Source organism: Gymnogyps californianus, chromosome 18, assembly GCF_018139145.2.
Source record: "Gymnogyps californianus isolate 813 chromosome 18, ASM1813914v2, whole genome shotgun sequence".
NCBI classification, from domain to species: domain Eukaryota; kingdom Metazoa; phylum Chordata; class Aves; order Accipitriformes; family Cathartidae; genus Gymnogyps; species Gymnogyps californianus.
The window spans coordinates 11,289,609-11,307,705 of NC_059488.1; the positions used below are offsets into that span (position 1 = coordinate 11,289,609).

Sequence of the window (18,097 nt, forward strand, 5' to 3'; positions counted from 1 at the left end):
CAGAAAATGGTTACCAAATGCACTTAGATTTTGTTTTTAATCAGATAACTAGGTTTGCCAGCTACAGACACTGCGTTGATTAGCCTCCGTAGATAGTTTTCAGTGATACCAGATTACAAACCTCTCAAAATTACTTTATATTAATGTTAGGGTATGCTCCCTAGAAAACAAAAATATTTATCCAGAATTTGAAAGAAGTAATTAACATAGCCCTGGAACCTCTGTCATCAGGAAAACAAATGTTAAATGCTTCAGATTAGCAAGCATTCAAGACTGATGCAACGTCCTTATTCCTTTGGCTGTCAGAATAAATAATATGGTAGTATTCCCTGAGAAGTTATCTTAATTTTAGAGATGTTCATAAAACAACAGAATATCATGATTGAAATTATTTATATGACAACCTATTTAAAACAGAACTCTTCAAAGCATCCATTTTTCAAAGGAATACGGCTGAGGCGGCCAGATTCCACTCTACAAAGAATTTTTTTAATTACAAAAACCAAACCATACAACAATCACACAAGAGTTCAGAATAAAGCGTAATGCATGGAAAAATCAGCTGGTATCCTATGCAGTTTCTACCCTTTGTGCAATCAGATGGGTTTGGTTGTATGATCCTTAGCTCACTGGATATACTGTTTCCACAAATTTTGATCATTATGTAGGGAGTGACGTTGCATACACAACCTCTGCTGCTGAATTACTGCTATATTGCATTGTAGCTAAGGCTTGAGGGGAAGAGAGTCATTTTTATGACACATGCACCATAAACTTATTTCAGAATAGTCCCACCCTAGATTTCTCATTGGCAAAGTTTACTTTAGTAATAAATTAGTTGATTGGTGATTCAATTGCTAGCAGATGCAAACTTTTTATTAAGGTGTATTCTTTTTACATTAGAAATACAGCAAGACTGTATGTTAATAAACTTTCTAGCTTAACTTTTTCTAGACAACCAGATGCTTAGTTTTAACATTTCACCATTACACACATACAATTACATACACAATATATCAAATTTTACATATGCATATGAGCAAACCCTTCTACATTAACACAGAAAAGTAGAAAGAGAAAGCAAGGGATCACCTTTTAAAGCCTTAGTTTGAAAATTCTTAGATCTATATGCAGGTAAGTGTGCTAAGCTAAGTGTCCAAACATGCAAACAAATGTGAACAGCTGTACTCACATGAACAGTCCTTTATACATGATTAACAACTAACAGGACAATACAGCTTCATATTTCACCAAAGAAAGCACAGTATCAGTGGTAAGATGAAACCATGCAACTTCTATGATGATGCATATTCTTAAATACGTTTAAAATTAATTATTTGAGGCTAAACCTTCAGGATTTCACAGAAAAAAACAAATCAATGAAACAAATAAATCTGTAAATCCAAGTACATAATATTGCTTAAGAAATCTGTAACAGTGCCTGGAACATGATACTGACATTCCCCCCCCCCCCCCCCTTCTATTGACCCATTGCTCTCAAACTTAATATAAATATATATACACATACTGACACACACAGCATTTTATCATTTACCATTTTTTAAGGAAATGAGGAATTAAATTGGGACATAAGACATCATAGTGTGTTTGCTCTAAACACATTCTTCCATAGATCGCAATCCACATTCTCCATTCTTTAAAAATACAACAAAATAGATTAGTCATATCAAGTAATTGTGTGTGTAAGCATGTATTTTTCCTGTTTTCTCAGCATCTTGAAAGCCTTTCTGTGTTTCAGGAGCTCAGTGGCATGAAGGAAGGCCTATAGGAACCGATTTGACAGCATTTATGTAAACCCTGAAAGCTCCTAGTCATATCACCGTCCAGAAGACAGAGGTGCATTGTGCACCACTTTGCAAGATACTAAAATTCACTTATAAGCACTGGTAGCTGGAAGTTATCATGGACAAATAAATACATGCTGGTGCTTTTACTGTCTCAGAGGCCACCTTACAAACCTTCCTCATTAAAATGAAACAAAACACAACTTAAATAATAACTTAAAAATCACAGCCAAGGATTTTTTGTTAGGCTCTTTTGGTTTTAATTTTAGCTTTGTCTATATACATCAATTTTCATTCAGAGTTTTTACTTAAATATGTTCATTCTTACAGAAAACTGGGATTTATTTTTCCTGCCTCTCAGAAATTTATGTGCCATCAAGAAATAAGGGTAAGCAGTGGTGACAGAAAACATAGCGTAAAATAAACAGAAAAACTGCTCCCTGTTCCATACATGTCCCTAACACAGGAAAGTCAAAATAAATCAACTTACAACAAACCATAAGATTTCCATTGTCCTCGTCTCTTACAAGGACCACTACATTTTGTACATCAGTTGACTAGACTATACGCTAACAGGATTTGGCAAAATTTTAAATGTTGACTCATTCACAGCCATTGTCTATGAAGTAGAGTGCAGTACATAATTAAAATGCAGTTATGGTGATTATCAATACAAAGTAACAAACAATAGCTTCCCCCCCACCATCACTACATCAGAATCTATACCTCCAACATTTCTTTAATATCAATCTCCAGTAATGGAAGATATTTCAATTTTCAAAGTTACTGAAATGTTTAATTGATCTACTACAAAATTATTTTCCTTCATTATTTCAGAAATTACGCATTTCTGCATATTTGTTCTTTAGGGGTAAATACGCACTAGTGAAAAATTAGACCGTGGGTTATTAAGATCTTTACAACGCATCAAAACTCAGATCACCTTATAATTAGCTTAAGACTGTTGCTTCTGAAACAAAATTTTGTCACATACTCTTGTCATGGAAAGAATTGCGATATATCCTTGCTGCAAGAGCAGTAACATTTCAATCTTTGCTGTCCATCCCTACGGCTTCCTCTCCTCGCACGGAAGCGGTGATACTGACAGCCACCTCCAACATCGCTGGGTCAGGCTACATGTAAACGCTGGAGGCTGGCCTCCACCTTCTCTTGAGAAAAGGCAGCAAGGATGGATTATCCTGCTGTGGTTTGCATACCACAAGAGGCAGGTATGCCGCATTTTAAGAAGCCTTCCTATAGGTCATCCAGCCTAGTTACTCATAAACTGTGAGTAAATATTTAGAATATCTATTTCTTATTTTGTGTCTTCAATGAGCTTGGTAACAGGAGAAAACTGAAGAAGATCCAAACCCCCACAAAACCACAGGTAATAGATCTTATTGAAATGGGCCTTTTAAGCAATTCAGTAACACAAAATGGGGACTTCCTAAACTTTTCCACACAGTAGCTTATTGACTGTAATAAAATTTTTACTTTGCTATTACGTAGTCTTTTCTATATCTCTTAACTTGTCTATTGATCTGTTTCGTAAAGGATAAATTATTTCTACCTCTCTAAAATTACACAGTAAAATATACACACTGCAAGGCACTGTAAGAAGACAGGAGGAAACCTGCCAGATGCTTGCTGTGCTGTGCAGGCTTCAAGCAACTGAAGTAGTTATGATTGTTTTCAAGACTAAGCAACTGAGAACGTCTGAATCTGGGCTTTGGTGAAGCGATATTGTCACGTAGATAGCACTACTTCACTCACTAGATTAAACATTACCACACTGTCATTTAGAAAAAGATGCGACTGTCATTAGAGTCCCCACCCGAGTCAGTTTCTACAGGTTCAAGATGAACCAGTCTCCAATTATATTTTCATCCAAAAAATGGATCTCACAGTGCTATGATACATTCATAAGCTGTTGTCTTTAACATAAATAAAAACTTCCTATGTCAATCAACCATATACATTAGAAGAAATTTAACTTCATCCACAATGCATGAAATGCATGGAATTAACTTAATTTCTCATCCGTCAATTTCAATGGAAATAATAGCAATATGTACTTAGCTGGATGAGCAAAGCACCTTGTGGAATTGCACTGGGTGTCACGTGCCTGTTAAGACAGTGGGATATATAGTTTGTATACAGTCTGCTTTTGATGACACTTCTCATAACAGCATCAGAATGGCTAATCCATATAACCTGGAACCCTACAGTTAAGAAAACCACCTTTAAATTATGCCTGGCAGCCACACGCTTGCACATCCTCATGTTTTTACAAGTACTTTATATTTAACATTGCGTCAGCTCCATCACTTCAGCTTTTAAATGGTCTGGGAACATTTACTAAACTTTCAGTATCTTTATTTGGAAAACACTACACAATGGAAAAAGAAGCTACATCACATCTTATTATAGCTTTCATCACTTTATCCATTCTTCATTGTTAATCTAATGTTCATTTGAAAGGTGTTTTCAACCACGCTTATCTACACAATAAAATTATATTTACATTCTATGTGGTCATTACATGAAGTTCCAGGAAGCTGGAGCACCCTCACTAAACCAGGAAGATTTACATAAATACATACATTTAAATAGTGACCATCAAGACACCTGACTTTATGAAATATAAACATCTACAAAACAAACATTACTCAGTATGGCCAGGCTCTCCATTGAAAGGATAAGCACAAGGCACCTAATAATCACAATGGACACAATATCCAAATTATTCTGAACAGGGAAAAACAGTTATACAAACGGAGGAATACGGGAGGGTAGCTCAACCAAGCATTCAGGATTCAGCTTTAATCAGCACCACTAGTATCAGTAAGATATGCTTCAGCACTCATATGAAACACTTGGTAAAGACATGAACATAACTGACTGTCAACTCTGCCTACAAAACTAAAGTAACCTGAAAACTTCAAACACTTTTACTAACAGTAATTTGTTGCACACTGCGTGCAAACAGAATTAGATGTAGCTCCACTGTATCTCCAGACAGTAAGAAAACGCTTTGCAACCCAAAACACAGTGAATGCTGTTATTCTAGGTACTTAACAGGCTTTCTAATGAAATGATGCTCAAATATTTTTCTACTTTAATACTGCATAGGCAAAGTAAACACATGTAAAATACTTTTTTCAAGTTCAGGAGAGTGGAATCTATTTGCTGACATCAGAACAAGGGAAGAGACAGACTGAATTCCTAACAAACTTCTTGTACAGTTACAGCCAAGTACAGAGCTTGAAGATTTCCAGTGCACCAGTCATCTATAAAGTTATAAAGCATTAAAAGCTCAGCTGAGGTCAGCAAAAGGAGACATTGCAAAACAAAGAACAAAGTGAAAGTTAACAACAGAAAGAAAAAAAAGTCACATGAATTACGGAGCTGCTTCTCAAACTAAACTTTTCCCAAACCCCAAAACATGAACTCAAGTTGCGCTACAGGTTGAACTTGTATGTTGATGGTAACTTAGTATCTCCTGTTTATCTTTCATTACATCTGATTTTGTAGTTTCAGCTCACAAAAGATGACAAGATCCGCACAGTTTCTGCCTAAAGCAAGTGCTGACAAACTTCTCTGGAAAATAACCATATATTAATATTAATAGCATGCTGAAATATAGCACCAGAAATAAGTTACAAGTGTAAAGCAGAAAGTATACAAACAATACCATTCCAAAATAAAGCTAAAATACACCATCTTATCTGCAATATCCCATTCTTGTATGGGTGCAAGTGCAATGAAATACATATAAGACACAAATTTAAATTAAAACTGTTGATACTACGAAAAAAGTCAACTTAATTTTATTCCTAATGTTTACACTCAGGTTGAAAAAGCTTTTAAACCCATGGCATGTCATATGAATTTCCTAAGATTCATGAGTGACTCCACTGAAGTCAGAGCGGGTTCACTTACCAACTTGATGAACATCATTGTAAGCCCTCTCCCCAGAGGATATAGCTCCATACAACGCAGCTGCTTCCCATAAAATCTAGGTTGGCCAAAGACCTGGAGATCCACTAGCCCTGTGGATCTCACTCACAACAGACACCCTGTTCTAGGGAGGACCAGTTAGGAAAAACACATACGAAATAGATCACGCTTATTTTTGAAGCAGTTTCCTCTGCAACTATTTTAAGAGGTGCTTCTGAGGGAAACTACTGAGTCACTTCTCATATGAACAATATGTGAAATTTTTGTAACTGAACATATTTTTTATTTTGAAACAGGGTAAGAAAAGACAATGCTATTTCTCGGTGATAGAAGAGTAAAACTTTTCTGCACTGTCACAGCAGCACTTTGATTCCTTGCCATGCATTTATAAAGTATCGACACATGGGTAGCACAAACCATTGATTCCACACTAGGTGAATACAGTTTTTATTGCTAACATTTTTCCCACTAGTAGTAGAGATTCTGCCTCACATCTATGCACATTATGTAGAGCATTGTATTGATTACTCAACCATATTCAAGCTATTATTGTTAGTATTTTAGTAAACATGTGAATGCTTCCAAGTTCTAAAACCTATTACTGCCTCTCCCTACAGAATCTTGTTCAACAAAAAGCCAAATACAGAAGAATATTGAAATTAGCTGTGAACTGTATAATCCCATTGTTCAATTTCATGGCATTTAAGACACTACCTTTCCCTCCTCACAAGTCTAGATGTTAATCCATGCTGTAACCTGATTTAATTTTCCAGATGACAGGATGGGAACATGCTACAATGGCATATTAGTGTAACTGTGCTGCTCTTTTACTCTCAACTTTTCTTACATCATAAAGTGAAGAGTTTTGCTTTTAAAAGAGGCATGCTTAATTACTTCTAAAAATAGCACAACTCAAACTGGTCTGTATTTGAAGTGTATGGGAATTATAAAACCAGGGAAGTTCTTCAAAAAATTATCAGAAAATACTTCCCAGAGTTAACCACACAAAACCAATACATACCAATCTGTTTCTTCTGACAAAAGTCAGCCAATTTAATCCATACTGGCTACAAATCATTCAGATATACTAATCCCAAATTGAAAAATACAGTGAAAATTACTTCATTTTTCCTCCATAACTAAATGATTCAGCTCATTCACTTCTTTAAGGTCTTTATAGCTGCAATCCCTCTAAAATGAAATGGAATTCCATTCAGAGCAACTTTAATTTCAACACCCACTACACATTATAGTACTTATGCAGCACAACTAAAAAGTAATGTAAACTTCTTTCCAAACCTCTGCAAACTCCTTGATGTCCTGTATTCAGTACAGCCGAACACTTCTGCTTGCCCCTAAACTGCTGCAGACCTAGCATGCAGATACCATCTCAGAGTGGGCGAAGAGGGGGAGGAGGGAAAAAGACCGGGGGCGGGGGGGAGAAAATGTGGGAGAGAAAAAAAAACCTACACACACAAGACGACAGACAAGAAACCTCAGGACAAGTTCTGGCAGAAAATACGTATGGAATAAAAATTACATTTTTCTGAATGTGAAGGTTTAAGACTTCAATCTTTTCTTCTTAAAGTACTCCTTATTCTAGAAGTGTACAAGTCAGAAAACAACCAAGATGTAAAAGAAAATTCTATAAGAAAGTCTTACAAACTATATTCAAAAAACCAAAACAAAACACAAAAAAACCTGCCAGCACCACAATGCATGCAATTGAAGTTACCCCAAAATACCCATATGCATAGTAAGCATACATATCACGTTCAATATTCAAAAACACAACCCACATGAGAATAGCATGCAATGAAACTATTCACCTAGCAGATCACATTTCAAACAAATATTCCATTTCTAGGATGTAGTCTGCATCTTTGTGACAAGTTAGGTATAAATAAGTGGACACTGACCTATCGTTCTCAGTTACTGAAGTTTTTGTGAATGACGTACAATCACCAGTTGAGTGAATCAGCAAGTACTATATACATCAGCTGCTGTTCAAATGAGTCCATTGACATTAACGCCATAAAAAGCAGACTTGCAAGTTTGCCCCGCTCTCTTAACAGAACATTTGGAAGTCTGCCCTGCAAGTGCCAAAAACCTCACTAGTAACATGAAAATGCTTTTCACAACAGTTTAATTTGGAAGCAGAATATAAGGTTTGCAACTCACACACAAAATGCTGTTCAGAGTTCAGTAAAATGATCCAAAAGCAGGAAAGACTGAGAGCAAAGGCAACATAAAATATACATCATAGGAAACAGGAAGGAAGAGAGAAAACCAGAACAGATTAAGCAAATCACTGTAATTTCCATAATTGTTTTTATATTATTAACACATCAAGAGCCAGAGGGGCAGTGAGGAGCAAAACTTTCCTAGGCAGTGTTCAGCAATATCATATATTTTTTAAAAATCCTTCCAAAATAAAGCGGGTAAAGCTACAACTTCCTCATGGATTTTTACTTAAGGCTATATACAGTTCTCCAGAATAAAGAGATATGGAGAGGTATAGCCCTAACAATACAAGAACTGGCAAAAGTTATCAAAATTGGCCTTACGTTTCAGTACACCTGAGCTGGCTGGGTTCCAAACTGATCTCCTCACATCAGTTTTCCAGTGTATGCATTAGTCCACCAGCAGCTTTACGACCCATTCAGAGTAAAGCTTAAATATGAGACTTTCACTGCTTCTAGCATCCAAACCATTTTTCCATCTAAAGGGGTCTTGGTTAAATTCATTTTACAATCCTGTTAAAAAACTAAAAGTACAGTAAGTGCAAAATAGAAACAACACTCACTTCTTGAATAAGACGACAGGAAAAACATTCATTGTCTTTTACAAAAAGAAGAGGCTACATTAGTTTCCTCTTAGCAACTCCCAATCAGTTGTTTGGTGTCATGTTGTTGAACTGTCCAGCTTGCCACTTAAAAGGCATTTAGCATCACACGGACATTCCACTACAGAAAAGTAGTAGAGTTAAGAATGGTACTTCCAGTTTCCTCTGGCACAGTTACAACTTTGAAAGAATCTGTTCTTTTGTTTCAATACCATTTTGAAGAGCTAAAGTATCATGAAATAAACAGATGATGGAGAATTTAAAAAAAAAAAACAAACCAAACACAAAAAAACACTGAAGTTAGCTCTGATCTAAATGTTAATACAAACATAATCACAAAAACTGAAGAGTCAGTTCAGTTTATATTTTATTTCAAATCTCTTCTGTAGTATTAAGTCAGTCATCTCTCTCCCAAAGAACAAGATCAGCTCTTCCCTTCCACAGCATTAAGTTGTAATAGGAACAGATCAAGAAGCAATGGATTGAAGAAAATGCATGTGTCCGAGTCAAGATCTGATAAATGATAAGTAAAAGGATATTGGAAAAGTTATGCAACAGACTAGTTAGACCCTTTTACAAGGTAACATGTTCCATCTTCAATTGCTATTATTTACTCTCTTGGATTCTCATATGGAATGGTGCCAGGTTTAATCAAAACTTTATCAAGTCTTTTAATGGAAGTTGTGAAACAGTTGTGTTGCAAGCACAGAGTGTTCAATATATGAAATACCGTTGGGGAATTACCTCTATATTAAATCCTTAACCCCTTTTGTTTCATCCATACCAAGCAATCAGTTTAAAAAAACCAGTTGTATAACAGTACAGATTAATTTCTCTTCTGCTAACATTCTAAACTGTAAGAATGAGACATTAGAAAGCATAAGATGTCTTCAGTGATCAGAAAACTCAGAATTATTTCCTTACAAAGAAGAGCAGAAAACTTCTAGTCCAGATTAATTTTTAAACTGATGATACTGACATAACTAAAGCTAGAACTATAAAAAGGGGATGCATAGGATAGAGCTAAAGCTAAAATATCAGAGATCAAAAACAGAAGACACAAAAAGTACTTATTTCAAGTCTTGTTTGTTACATGTTTCTCCCATCTTCATTTGAGGTCTTCAGATCTTTTATATGCAATGGTTAATTACTTTGGTGATACCTCAAGTCCACATTAAAGCACGGTTGATGAATCTTTTGAGTTTGCTTGACTATGCACTTAGAGGGATATTTCTCTTCATAACCATCTGTTCTCCAACCAACCCAGAAATTTAGTATTACTGGAAATCTAAGCCAAACTCCAGGAGCCCTGCAAGGAGCAAATTTTGAACGGATTATGTTTTTAATTCTTTTTTCCCCCCCCTGTAATTTTAGTCAGCAAATTATACAGCAGCTAAAACTTGCAAAAATTACAATTAGGTAACATCCTACTTCAATGTTCAAGAAATCCACAAAGCCTGGCTTACAAAATTAAATATGAAGTGTTTTGAAACATTTTACAGGCTGCCTGTAATAATTATACAAAAGAGTTTAAATGTAGAAGTTGAATAGGAACACCTACTTTAAGTACGCTTTTTTGGGTTTAATAATTTTTTAAATTTATTTGTGTTTGATCAGTGTATTTTTTTCTCGTAACCTTTTCACCACTCTATAAATTTAATAGAGATATGTTTCAAGTGCTCAGGCCATGAATACTGAATTTGTTTCTCTCCTGCCTCTTTGTATTTATATTGCGAGACAGCAGAGTTGCCTGGTGACAGCCTCTTCACTTCAACAGCAGCTGGCAAGCCCTCCTTGTCCTGAAAATATGAAAGAAACAGTAAACTAATATTTCACGCTATGATTTAAATGTGACAATCTGGAAGTGCCAATACCACACAGGGTAGGATTTACAAGATAAGATTTTTCTTAAGTCTCAGAAACAATAAAGGAAGAAAAACAAACAGACCTTCATCACATGTAGCTAGCATGCAGCAAAAATTAATCTAGAGTCAGTGCATCATCTAGAGTTTAACAATACCAGACACAAGCGGTGATTGTGTAAATCCGCCAATTTAACTTATATTTCCAGAATGCAAATTCTCAAGTTACACAAGATAAGACCAAAGCAACTAGAGTTTTGACATTTTTACAAGAAACAGTCACTCTCTTTAATATTTACAAGACATGTATTTCAAATTGCTTATGTATGCCTATCTGCTTTCCCAAGATTACTGCTTCTGCTGAAGGTTCAAGCATATGTAGCCCAAAACAATTTCTTTAAGCTAGCTTTTTACAGCAAAAATAAAAGATTTATATTTGATAAAATTAGAGTTTATAGCCAACTTAATTCATACCTAACATTGGCATATTAATAAGCACCTTCATTCAAAAAAATCCTTATTTGATTAATTTTAAGAGAAATTTTTACATAATGTCACATTTTCTACTTTCCTGTGTCAACCATATAATTTTTAATTCTGTTTGTTGTTTTGAAGAAAGCCAGGAATAACAGGTTAATGTCATATTGCTTTTTAGAAATACTATATTACAAGGAACTCATGTAAAACCACAACGTGGCCATGGCAATCAATCAACTACATTACAAAACCTAAAGGAATTGCTAATGAAAACAAATAGTATTTTCCAACATAGCACCAGGCTTTTCATTACTAGAAAATACTTTGAGTTTTATAAACATTTTCCAAACTGCTTTATTTCCACCATTTTTGTTTTTAGTTTTAATGATATTATGGCCATTTTAATTTGCTAATAACCTATATTTTCTATATATTAGAGAACACTTTACAATCATCTAACTTCTTTATCTCTTTCCAAAATTCACCAACCATAATAAGTTCAGATAGACATATTATTAGGCAAATACATACAAGCACGGCAGAAATATATTCATTGTTATATGGACCATCACATTTCAGGTTTAATCTGAACTGACTCAAAAAGCACTTGGAACAAAAGTGTTTAGCCAACCATAAGTTCTTGAAGTGTTGTACTAAAAAAGAAAAAAAAAAAACCAACCCTACTCTTCAGCAATCGTATAATTGCCTAAACTGCACAGTAAATACCTTCTTTGTTAAACACGCAACAGTGAATACTGATTTCTAAGCCTCAAGCTATGTAACTTTATAACGTTTAAAACTCTGACCTTACTTTCATACTTTCAATATTGATAGCCTCAAACTGTTTTTAGTTTCAAAGTTATTGTGTTACTTTAGTAGAGTACCACCAGCTCCCAATGACACTGCTCTGCGTTATTGATCTGCACAAATACCATCTCTTATGGGAATCTCCCTGCATAGCAATACAAGATTTTATAGAAAACAAGCTCTTCAGAATCATTTTGGGGTTTGATGGCTTCAAAATTTCTGTTATTGCATCTCTGTTTATTCAGGAAGCTTTAGTTATTCAAATGGCATTGAAACAGAAAAAATCGATTCTATCAAAGATGAAATTGTGACACAGGAAACTGAAAATCCCATTCTTAATTCTGTTGTTTTCTTTAGTGGAAAATTTAACATAAATACTTTTTGGAATGTATAGTAAAAGATATCCTATCTATCACACAATGAATCCGATTCATATATGTTTCATTATCAACAAAGGACAGCCAAACCTAGCTATCATTTTTGGGGAGACATTATTATAAAAAGTAATACTATGGTTGTAGTTTCTACAAAGTAGATATGCTTAGAGCTTCATGCTTAATGCATTTACAACTGACCAGATCACTCTTAAGTTTTAAGGTGTGCAACATCATATATAAAAGACAGCACTATTTTGTTGATACACTTCAGAACTTAGCCTTGTACCCTTCAGTACTCAATTTCACCTTTTTGTTTCAGCTTGAACTAGGTAACATGCCCATCAACTTATCAGTCACGTTAGTACTGTCCATTCTATTAAAATGGTAAAGAAAATTCACAAGGGCCAGTAAGCTGGAAGCAAGTTAAAAAAAAAAAAAATTCAGAGATTGGTCACAGTGAGCCTCAACTAAGGCTGCAGCATCACTGAGGTCTTGTGAAAGCCTACAAACTGAAGCATTAAATGAGAGGAAAGTTTGTAAAAACAGGAAAAGCATTCAATATACTCTCCTGCAAAAAGTTTCTGTGGAGTCAGATGTGTTGATGACAGAAGTTGAACTTCTTGAACAGTATTCAAAACTTAGTGGGGGTGACGGGAAAGAGTTCCTAAAGTGGAAAAATACACCTCATGTAGCTAATGACCGTGAGATGAAAGAAAAAGAAAATCACTGAGTGCTCAGCTACTCAGAATGACTTCTCTCTTTTGGAGTAAAGTTCATTAACTGGACAGCATCAAGCACTGCAAGAGAATTGTGGGTATATTTACACTTGCAGTATTGACCTATTTCATATCTGCAATGCTTTCAGCTACTATTAACAAAGCTCACTTTATGCCATGTGTGATGCTATAATAAAAAGGTCTCTGAGAAAGTAAGTTTAGCACATTTAAAGCAGTACTATCAGCTTGAAGAATAATTTGTTTTATATAAAGAGGAGCTTGCTGATATTCAGTGCAACTAGACAGGAAATCTATCATCTCACAAAAAAATGTTAACACATTTTTGTTACTGTAGAAAAGGCAAAGGTATCAAAGGGATTTTTATCTGCAAAATAGAAATGCACTAGGAACATTTTAAGATATTTGATACTTCCAAAATGTATGATAGCACATATCCAGCTATCAAGATGCTCCTGAGCTAGTGGACTAGTCTAGTTCTGAGCAGGAACATTTCATAATCATGTTATATTCGTTTAACAGCCAGCCCTGGAAATCAGGTGTATATAAAACTAGCAATTTCATTCATTGCCTTTCTCTTTTCCTTGCCCAACTTTATTACACAACAAACTCCCAACTACACTTTCAGACTTTTTCAAGGGCTGTGCCAATTCTTTTCAATCTGTCCACCCTTAGCAGCAGATTTGCTGAAAACAATTTTTTTCTTCACTACCAGCTCCAAAGGTAATCTAAAATGCAACTTTAATCCACTTGCACAATTTTTCTCCACAGGTTGATCCACAAGGTGCTGAGGTGCAGATGGTCATCGACTCCCATTGTGCTGACATGCAAATCTATTGAGGATGACTAAGAAAACGAGGAGCATAACTTGTTATGGCCAGCTGGCAGTACAAATGTAGTCTCCAATATCTGCGCATCATCACTGATTTGCAAGAATATCTAGTATTACACAGAACAGGAGGGAAAGCTGTCCTCTATAGATAATAAGTCCTCAGAAGCAACTTCTCAAAATAACTGAGAAAGCTGATCGAGTATAACATTCAGAGAGACATTTTTCCCATAGTGCTTGGTAGAAACTTCACTGATGGCTGGAGGTACACTTGCATTATTGCACAACAATCATATGCTTAGCACTGATAAGCAGTATGATGAAGGGAAGCAGTTGTCAACAAATCTTAAAAACTAGAAGTAAGCTCAAGAGCGGTAGCGGCTTTTATCACAGACAAGCACACCTTGAGGAGTGCATACTCTTTTCTTGTTATCTCATACCATGTCTAATTGGGCTTCTAAGCTCTCTGCTCCCTAGCTGCTTTTTCCAGTTCTGAATTCATACCACCATTGTACTCTAATCAAAAGAATTCAAAGTATCAACAGGTCATTTCTAAAAACTCTCCTTCCCATTAAATTCTCTTATTTGCCCTATATCCAATCACCCATTTTGGAGTATAGAAACAAACAGCATTTACAGTAATTTACTTGTTGAAAAATAAACATATATCACTAGCTGTAATATCACAACACTAATACTTCATGCCATAATTGTTCCATAGAGGCTCTACTGCCTTTTCTTAAATGATCAAACTAAAACCAAAGTTCTCTCCATCTTTTTATACAAGCATCTACGTTTAATTTTTAAACATGAAAGATTAAATTAGAAGTTACACACACAAACACAACTCCTTTTAAAAAGGCTCAAAACACTGTATTTACATCTGCAAGTACTCACTTTATTACTACAACCTTTATAACAGAGCTTAGGTTTGCTTCAAACAAAACAGGGTTCTCGGCGATAGAAGCACAAGAAAAAGCCCTGCATACAGTTAGTCTACAAAGAATTAACTGGATTAATTAGCAAGGGATTTGAGAAGCAGCTTGGAGCTAGAAAACCAAAACACTAAATTGTTTAAATACTTTGGCAATGGATCAAGGTTTCTAGGCAGCCCTATGTTCCATTCTCTCCTTTTTTTTTTTTTTTTTTTCTTCTTCTCGGTGTTTTAACACATTTAACCTGACGAGGTACTTTTTCATGAGATATGAATGACACTGTCAAAATACCAAAAAGAAGATGTGAATTAAAAAATGCCACAAGCTGTTAGCAATTCTGCCAACATGTATGAGCCCAGGCAACATTAATTAAAAATCAATAGCTTAGGACATAAATAGCACTTATCTCTGTTATAGTATATCTCTAACATAACTCTTTATTAAAGAAAAAAAAAGCCAATGTCTTTGCTATTATACTGACTGAATTGACCACAACAAAGCAAAAGAAATAAGGCAAAAACACTGAGCAAAGAAACACATATGAGAAAGGGAGGACAGGCGTATGAATGATTGGAATGTTTCAGCCTCGCACTATCATTAATACATAACTGGCTGGAAATAGCCATACTGCAAATACTTGCAGAGTAAGTTACTAGGAAGAACATTTCAGGGTTTTATTGCTAATATGATTCTATACAAAATCCTGCATGCCAAGGAAATAAGAATAACGTACACATCTTTCTGTCAGCTAGAGCTTATTAACCAGTATTTTTATTATGCATCTCAACTAAAGATTAAGTTACTGTAAATTCTCCAATAATTACAAAATAAAGGTGAGAAAGAGGCAGGAAATTGCATGCAACTTTTTCTTCTTTAGTGATACGATCTTCAAACTAAAGTTACATTAGAAGGCATCAAAGCTAAAAGATTTAAGCTAAACTAGGAACTTAAACCACCACTTTCAAAAGCTGTTTTCAAGCTTACAAAGTGCCAAACATCTGAAAGACTTAAACCCATTTTCTAACCAGAGATCCCCTAAGGCACACCAAGCAGGATGCGCAGTTTGGGTCTGCCATAACTCCTAGACAATCATGACAATTTAGATTTCTGAACAGTTTCTACAGAAAATTTATTAATATAAAAAAAATATGTAAGAATCATACTGAAATGGAAAGGTTAAGTTCAGTTTTATTTTTGTCTAATGACTCTTGCATTATTCAATTATTTATTAATGATGGACATATCAAACACTTCCATCAAGACACAGCAGTCTAAATCAAGGATGAAGAAGTCAACCAGGCACTATTTAGCACAAAATTTATTTATTTGAGTTCAAAATAAAAGGAAAAATTTCATTTACATAAGAGCTATGTGTACATATGCCAAGACACTAAAACACTATACAAGTTTCAGTGGAAGAGCAGATCATAAAATTGTAGCACCCTTAAGGTGGAATTCTCAGGACAAAAAGGATTATTTTGATAGTCATAATTACAAATATGAGCTTTCAAGAACATCTTATAGCAGACGACCACATGCAAGTGCAGTTCCACTCAACTACAGAACACAGACCTGCAGACAAACAGCAGCACCAAACTTTGGATAACACTACAGTGGACAGCCAGTCTTTCAGGAATTAAGAGTCTGGAACATATGAGGAGGTCAAATTTATTAAGAATAAGTACTAAAGATTGTTTCCATTGCAAAGAAATTTTTTAGAAATACCGATCTGAAATACTGAATATATAGATGCAGCACATTAGCTTTGTAAAATCATATGCCAAGCAGAGCCATATCTATAGGAATAATCAGAGATTAATTAGAAATTCACTTCTATTATGGCAATGTAATCATGAAGTACTAACCTTTATGATCTTAAATTATAACATTTCACTATGTCAACTGGATTTTGAGTCCTACCTCGTAGCTGAACTTTGGGACATTCCTACTTCTTCTTCCCATCCCCTTGCCATAATCCTATCTCCCCAAAATTTAGTTTATTGATTAGAGTGCGGCGCAAGAAAATCAAGGGTTCTATTCATAAAACACAGATGCCAAGTGTCAGGACAGGGAAACAGAAGACCTCACTTTTCACAAGACCTTTTAGTCTAACTTTTCATTGAGCTACAGTCAGAAATGACATATCCTTCTGTAGGGCAAAGGTGTGAGGGGGAAGAAGGGGAACAGAAAAAAATGTTAGTATAGAATCACTATACTCTTTTTGGGGAGTGGGTGCAATTTTTTATTTTATTTTTTAACATATGTTTTTGTTTTCTAAGATTATCTTGAACTACCTGGATTCTCAACTGTTCAAATTCCATTCAAGCTATTGCCAATTTCAGTTAACCTTGTCTAAGGTGTACCAAATACAAGTTCTTGTTGCTGCATTTGATATAACACAATTCTTAATCTAAAAAGTTAATTATACAATCTTAATTTTTAGTAGGAGAGGTACATTAGAACACAGAACTGCTGCTAATAGTGTTCCCCTAAATGGAATAAATTGAAATTCCACCGACTTCCCCCAATAATGTTTTATGTCATTGTAAAAATACAAACTATCACTTTATTAACATTTCAATCATCTTCTCCATTGAAGGTTCAAGAAAATAAAACAATTCAGAAGCTTTGTTACATCATCTGTCTCCATTTTATTTTATCATTATAAACTTAACTGATTATAAGATGCAGAAGTAATTTGTAAACTCTTTCAAAGGACGTGATTTACATTTTTCTTCTACAAATACGAAGATATCCCCCTAACATGCTCCATTTCCGTTAAATATTAACTAAAGATACTTATACTACATATAAGGCAAAAATGGAAGATATTTCTCACATGTTTTGGGACTACTTCTAGCATTCTGATGCTGTTTATAATACTGGTGCAAATACTGCCACCAATAAAGAAACAAACATTAAAAAGGTGTCCTTTAAGCTTCCCTTTAAGGCATCTACCATTATCGTATAATTTGCTCTGGACATCATTAAAATGTAAAGTTAATGAGGATTCAGCTGAAAACAGAAGAAATGTAACCTATTTTCAGGCAAAACTTCTAACACTGCAATCAGAGGGAAAACCTCTTTGATGTCTCTTTGTCTCTTCTCATTAATTTTCTTTTGGTTTAAAAAAAACACAAAGGCTGTTTAAACTAAAAAATGCATAGAAGTTTAAACATAGTAATTATAGTCAAGCTGCAATGAGGTCATTAGGTTTTTAAAACTTTGAGATAAACAAAATTGAGATGTATTACTATTTTAAAAACATGTCAATACTCAATTTTAATTGTCCATGTGATTGATACCCACTGTATTCTAAGGATTTAGTCTAGATACAGAATTGCTTCAGGATGATTTAGTGAAGGACCTAATCCCATATCCAGGGTAAAGCAAAGCAATCAAGAAATACATCAAAATGAGAAGTGCTGTAATTACTGTACTACTGGATACCACATTTGGTATTTAT

At 34.8% G+C, this 18,097-nt stretch overlaps 1 protein-coding gene across 1 annotated transcript in view; it reads right to left on the reverse strand.

Annotated features, from left to right (window-relative positions):
• Window positions 1-18,097, reverse strand: part of DENND1A (DENN domain containing 1A) — a 216,570-nt gene that overhangs the window by 180,031 nt on the left and 18,442 nt on the right.